Below are 7,650 nucleotides of genomic sequence, written 5' to 3'. Positions count from 1 at the left end.
CGATGAATTTTATTACTATATGTGCACTTAAACTCTGACTCAGGTGGGGCAAGAGCAATACACGTAACCTAAACATTTGTACCCCCATAATATGCTGAAATAAAAAAATTAAAGAAAAAAATAAGTCAAAGGACATTGTTTATGTTTATACATGAGCAAGAATTGAAGCATCAAAAGCTCATATGGAAGGTAATAAGTGTGAATAATACACAGGAAACACTTTACAAAATTTTTAGTTTTGTAAATTATGATTTTCACTGAGTTCTAACATTAGCTGGTCAAGGTCATTACCGTAGTTTTACAGAAGAAGAAATCAGCAAATAAGCCATTGAGAGTGTGGAAGAAAAGTTTATAAAATTAAAAAATGAGGGAACATTACTCATGCCAAGTTATGAAGAATAATGATCACATTAACTATAAGCTTAAATTATTAGCATTCTGGTTAATATTGTATAATCATAATGTATGGAATCATAAGGAATATTTTGCAAGGATTATGCTTTTTTTCCTAACATTTTTGGGAAAACTTACACTTGACTTTAATGAAGCAAAATATATACACATTCAACCAAAACATTTAAGGTCTTTAGCTTAACTAACATAATTTCACCAAATCTAATTTCTCTAAACATTATTGTTATGTAGGAAAAGGTATGAGGACTTCTTTAGCAATTTCTGTATCTGTGACAATAGAAGTAAAGATATCAAAGAAAATATTATTGAATGCATATTAATATTTCAAAGTAAATATATTGTTTATCAATTTATTAGCAACTTATTTTATATTGATCATACATATTGCTTATATATATATGTCTCATATAGATATTCATTATATTGGTGAACAAAATGAAATCATACAGATTATTGGGCCCACGAGATTAAAGTCAATATCTGTTACATTCATTCAGCACAAAGACTGACATATACTAGGTCCTCAAGAAATAGTTATTGAATACATTGTGTGTTCATGCCATTCACATTCTCTACCTCTATTTGAGAATTCCATAGATATGTTCTTGTATTTACATATAAATGAAAAGCACCATAAGCATTTTCAGGATTATCTCGATCTCTTTATAATTCAATACAAAAAAAATTAAGTGCTCATGTTTGCATGTGTGCTTTGAATCATGTGGAGTGTGATTGCTGAGGCATGACTTAGTGCAAAAATAGCAATTGTGTTATGTCCTCCTTTATAGTCACGTTGACTTATTTTACCAGCTGCAAGGACTAAAATTTCCTTTTAAAATGATGATTAGAAAATGTGAAATAAATTAATAGAAGGAAACTTCAGCATCTTCAATTATTGACATTATTGATACTCTTAAGGGTAATTCATGAAAACAACAAAGTGCATCAGAATAAAGTATCACTTTACTTTTAATAAAAAAATAACATGGATGCCCCATATTTTTTTTAAAAAAAAATGGCTTACACAACCTGAAAAAAAAGTTATATTATGACTCATCACATGAACTAAAGTGTTTCAATTATCTCAGTGAAGAAGAGTGGTTAAGAATTGAGATGGTTCATTTATATCGGAGTATACAGGCATGGTATATTCAAAAGAAAACTTGCACCATGGCAGCTAGATCTATTCTTAGTGAGAAGTGACTGTGTTTAACACAAAAGCATAAGATCAAGCATAATTGGAATTTGTTAGTTTTTAGTTTTACAGTTTTATTTGTAATACTTATAAATTGTTAGTTTTACATGTATAAAAACATACCTTTAAGCATACAGACTTTTATAGCTAGTTTTGTTTTTGCATATTCAAGTAGAATTATAATAATAATTTGTCATCATTGAGTGTCATTGATTCTTTTTTCTTCCAAAAGAAACACTTTAAATACATATTCAACATCCACTCCTCATTGTTTGAATTTGGAGAAATAATGAGACTAAGACTTATAAGAGGCCCCTCAATCCTTTAGTTCATATTTTTGAACTCCTGCTATGTGGAATTTATCATTGAACAAATTAAACATGGTCTTTGTCCTGGAGGAGTTCATGGTCCTGTAAAACTTTCCAAACTACTTAGGGAAGAATCCAGATAAGAGTGTCACTCCTTGCTATTTAAAATTTGTGTGCTCAAAAGATGTGGAAACAATCTAAATGCCCATCACCAGATGAATGAAAAAAGAAAATATTGTATATACATACAATATAATAATAGTATTCAGTCTTAAAAAATGAAGAAAATTCTACAATATGTGACAACATAGATGAACCCTGAGGACAGTGAAATAAACCAGTTACAGAAAGACAAATATTTTATGATTCCACTTATATGAAGTATCTAAAATAGTCAAATTCACATAATCAAAGAATGGAATGGTGGTTGCCAAGGGCTAGAGGGAGGTGGCAATAGTGAGTTACTAATCTTCAGATATAAAATACACTCTAGAGATTTGTAGGACAACATTGTACCTATAGTCAACAATAATATATTGTACACTTAAAAATTTGTTGAGATGGTAAATCTCATGCTAAATGTTCTTACCACAATAATAAAAAAGATATGTGCTGTGGCATATTATATACTAATTCACAATTTCTTTATCTGTAAAATATGGGTGATAAAACAAAAATTAGACCTGTTTCTCGGGTTCAGTTTCCAAGGGGAATCATTTACAAATCAATCTGTTTCCCCCCATCCATTCATTCTCCTAAGTATCTATTCATCCTCTCTGGTAATTATTTATTGTCCCTCAACAGAATTACCTATATTCCTCATATCCCCCTCCCCTCTAAAATGAGGATATATAAACTTCTGGACCCCACTGGAATATTAGGTAATAACTCTGTGATTCTCCCTGTGTGCATGGTAAATACATTTATAATCTCTTTCTCTTACTAAAAAAAATAACAAAAATTAACTCAGATAGTTTCCATGATGATGAAGTAATATAGAGTGAACAGCTCAGGGACAGGTAATATTCATACATCACTTTTCAATATTCTCATTACAGATGATTTTGTTTATTCATATGCATATATACACAAATGTATAAATATATGCAGACACACATATTCACATATATACACACACATACAAACATAACACACACATATGGAGAATGAGATAAGCTACCAAATATTTATGGTCCACTTCATTATGAATATGTCATTGAGGCCACTATTTTATTATTGAATTATGTTATTATTGTATTAATTTTTAAAGAAAGGATTATATGAAACATTGACTAGAACTTAGCTGCAAAAAATGTAGAAATGAAGATTTTATAGAACAAGATTTTATGTTAGTACCTACAAAAATACCTGGTATACAATAAGTGCTCAATAGAAAAGTATTGAATGAATAGATGAGACAGAGTCAGAACTCATTTTCTATTACTAGTTGTGTAACTATTATTTCTGTAACATTTTAACATGATGAACAGAATTGAAAGTCTAAACAAAGAGTTTTTGCAGATTATAGTACTAGAATTTTTATTTTTTCACTCTGCACTTACTATTAATACTACTGTGAAAGTTAATTTTATGTGTCAACTTGACTGAGCCACAAGGTGCCCAAATATTTGGTCAAATATTATTCTGGGTGTGTGTCTTGAGGGTGATTTTGGATGAGATTAGCATATGAATCCATAGACTGAGTAAAGAAGATTGCCCTCCCTAATGGTGGTGTGCTTCATCCAGTTAGCTGAAGTCCCAAATAGAACAAAAAGGCTGACCTTTCCTCAAATAAAGGAGAACTCCTACTGCCTGACTGCCTTCAAGCTAGGACATCAGTCTTTTCCTGCCTTTGTACTCAAACCGAAACATCAGCTCTTCCTGGGTCTTGGGCCTGCCTGTCTTCAGACTGGAATGACATCATCAGCTCTTCTGAATCTCCAGCTTGCCAACTGCCAACTGCAGACTGCCAGCCTCCATAATCATCTGAACCAATTCCTTATAATCATGCATGCTCGCATGTGCGTGCTCTCTCTCTCTCTCTCTCTATCTATATAAACACACACACTGTTGGTTCTGTTTCTCTAGAGAAACCTGACTCGTATGAATACCGACCACAAAGACTTCAAAGAAACCTTTTCCTTACATCCGATAAAAGACTGATAACAAGAATCTATTTAGAACTCAGGAAAATCAGTAAGAAAAAATCAAACAACCCTATCAAAAAGTGGGCAAAGGACATGAATAGAAATTTTTCAAAAGAAGATAGAAGAATGGCTAACAAACATATGAAAAAATGCTGAACATCTCTAATCATCAGGGAAATGCAAATCAAAACCACAATGAGATATCGCTTAACTCCAGTGAGAATGGCCTTTATCAAAAAGTCCCAAAACAATACATGTTGGCGTGGATGCAGAGAGACAGGAACACTCATACACTGCTGATGTGACTGCAAACTAGTGCAACCCTTGTGGAAAGCAATATGGAGATACCTTAAACAGATTCAAGTAGACCTACCATTCGATCCAGTCTTATATTCATATTATTTTAAAAATATCTGTTCTGAAGTTTTCTCATTCTGTCTGTATTTAGTTGTATATTCTTCATTAAAGCAAAACAGAATGGCATGCTTTTGTTTACAAATATACATATTTCTTTCATGGAAATCTAAGCTTCTAATCCATGCTTGTTAATTGATTTCTGTTAGAAAAGTAGATTTTTAAAAATCTTATATTCCCCTTACTTGTAATATGTATTTTATAGTTAACGATTTCCCTAGAAGTTAATGATGAAGGATAAAATATTTGAGAAGCACCATTATCACTCCTTAGTATACCTATAAATATTCCATAGTAGTATTATTTGAAATATCTGAAGAGTAAAATCATAGGGGCCAATTAATTATTAAATAATCTTGGGAATATTAATGAGAAAGTGCTCTGCAAAATCAAGATGTCTTAAATAGATTCTTATAGTGAAGTCTACAATGGAATATCCCAAGGAAATATTTGAAAGTCTAGGATTAAAAAGATTAAGTACTCGTGTTAAGCAAATATAGAGCAAAATTTTATCTCATTGAGACATTGATCAAGTGGTTCTTTTCCATCTCTAGTGTATGACTCTATCATCAAAACCACATAATCAAATAGACATTGTGATCATTCTATTTCTTTAAAGGATCGATGAGTAAAAGCTTCTAAACCTGCCAAGATAAGTTTATACTATTACATGTTGATATTTAATCCTTTACTTTCTTCATAAACACTGATTATAAAATAATATTAACTTCCAAAAGAGAAACAAGTAGACCAAAATATAAGTGCATTAATCGAAGCCATGGGAATAAGCCTGTAAGTGAAAATAGGCATTTTATTCATAACTTTAAACCCATTTTAGAGCACTTATAATATTCTGTCATTCTGTCTTGTATCTTGAGAACAGGGTCTATGTTTGATTCTGCTTATTTCCAGAATCAAACACAGTGACTGACACATATTTGGTGTATATAAATGGTCATTGAATTAATACACATATAAATTAATAATTAATACCTAGGTTGATTGGACTTACATCTTCTATAAAATCCTTGAATTGTAAGAATATATATTGTCATTTTTATTTCTATATACATGTGTATGGAATTTTATGTATTTACGTGCGAGAATAAGGGAGAAAATATGGCACTCTTTTGTTTGTTTTTGTTTTGGTTTGCTTTTCTGCTAGAATGCAAACCCTAAGACAATGGAGATTTTGTCTCTCTTTTCTACTAATATATCACCAAATCCTATTTCAGTGCTTGGGGCATACTAGTAATTAATAAATATTTGTTGAAAGAATAAAGTAATTAATTAATGAAAGGAGAACTGATATCAGTGATAGGAAAGCTGAGTTCACTACTGATGGTGAAAGAAGAATGATATGTTGACAATTGGGAAAGTGATGAAATCTTGTATAGCTTATGTAGCTTATGTCATATAAGCTAATTGAGGGATTAAAGAAAAAGGCTTGCTGAGTGGCAGTGGAATTACAAAGGAGGTAGGAGGTATACATCCACATGGTTAACAGTGTTTTCTCTAAGAATGCACGTAAGGCTTTTTTAAGTCTACTTATCCAAAAAGAAGAAATTCACAGTCTAGCTGAAGAGGATGAGCAAATCTAGGATGTCAAGAAAATGATACTGGAATTGCCCATTTTGGGGTCCACACAGGACAGAAATAATGTGTTTCCAGGATTGAGCTTAAAGATTAAGTTAGTAGAGAGAATAAAGGGTGTGAATACAAGTTCAAAAAGTATGAAAACGATGCAAAGGTTAAAAGATTCACTGTTTGAGATTTTGGAGGTGCTTCTCTGCTGTCAGAGAAGTGGGAAGTTGATCATGAATAGAAGGAGAAAAGGGGAGGCTGCTGAGTTACTAAGGTCTAGGAACTAAGTGAGGTTATCCAAAGTGTCATTGGTATGGATGGTGAAGTCACTGAGGAGAGCTGCCATTCAAATAAAGCTTTGTGAGATGTAATATAACTAATGACCTCACAAAAATGACATCACATTTATGAAAAAAATCACATTTGAACAATATTCAAATAAGTTGTTTTAAGAAATCATACAGGTGATTAACTCAAAATAGTTGCACTTATATTCATAAATAACTTTAAAAAATATTATATAGGTCAAAAGCTCAGCGCTGTGTCTCCTGGGATTTCTCATGGACCTCTGCCCTGGCTCGCGCTCCCCCATTCCTCTGCCCCGCCCCCCATAACGGTCCTCCGGAGCCCACTTCCGGTCCTCCAGAGCCCACCCTCCGCTGGCCACGGTCCTCGCCCACCCTGGGATAGCCTCGAGCTGCCCGCCATATTCACTCTGCTTTGGCTGTTTTTGGCACCTGCGCTGCCCGCCATGACCACCGCCACCCCCTCCCAAGTGCGCCAGAACTACCACCCCACCTGTGAGGCCACCATCAACAGCCAGATCAACCTGGAGCTCTACGCCTCCTACGTGTACCTCTCCATGGCCTTCTACTTCGACCGCGACGACGTGGGCTTGAAGCACTTCTCCCGCTACTTCCTGCGCCTGTCGCACCAGGAGAGGGAGCACGCCGAGAAGCTGATGGGCCTGCAGAACCAGCGCGGTGGCCGAATCTGCCTTCGCGACATCAGGAAGCCCGACCGCGACGACTGGGTGGGCGGGCTGCAGGCCATGGAGTACGCCTTCCACCTGGAGAAGAGCATCAACCAGAGCCTCCTGGAGCTGCACCAGCTGGCCACCGCCAAGGGTGACCCACAGCTCTGCGACTTCCTAGAGAGCCACTACCTGCAGGAGCAGGCCAAGACCGTCAAGGAGCTGGGTGGCTACCTCACCAACCTGAGCAAGATGGGGGTCCTGGGCACCAGCCTGGAGGAGTGCCTCTTTGACAATCTCACCCTGGGCAGTGGCGCTGGCGGCAACGACAAGGAGAACTGAGCTGGGACTGTCCCCACAGTCACGTGTGCCTTCTCTGGGTCGGGCCACCAGACTGGTTGTGCACATTGCCCTTTCAAAGTGTTCCCTTAAGTTTCTTCCTTTCAGTTTTACCATTGTTTCCAATAAAGTTATCTGGTTCTTAAAGTAATAAAGGTGTCCAGTCATGTGTGCAAAACTCTCACCTTTGAGGAATAAGGGCAAATCCCCGCACAGATTTAAAATGGGTATCCAGGGAGCTCTCCACTCACCCATACATAACCCATCCACATGCAG

The 7,650-nt window shown here is 35.4% G+C and overlaps 1 pseudogene; it reads left to right on the top strand.

Moving 5' to 3' along the window:
• Window positions 1-6,813: 6,813 nt before the first annotated feature.
• LOC138379034 (ferritin heavy chain pseudogene) lies at window positions 6,814-7,377 on the top strand (annotated as a pseudogene).
• Window positions 7,378-7,650: the final 273 nt, after the last annotated feature.

Source organism: Eulemur rufifrons, chromosome 30, assembly GCF_041146395.1.
Source record: "Eulemur rufifrons isolate Redbay chromosome 30, OSU_ERuf_1, whole genome shotgun sequence".
NCBI classification, from domain to species: domain Eukaryota; kingdom Metazoa; phylum Chordata; class Mammalia; order Primates; family Lemuridae; genus Eulemur; species Eulemur rufifrons.
The sequence above is the reverse complement of the archived record's forward strand: the minus strand, read 5'-3'. Positions and strand labels throughout refer to the sequence as shown.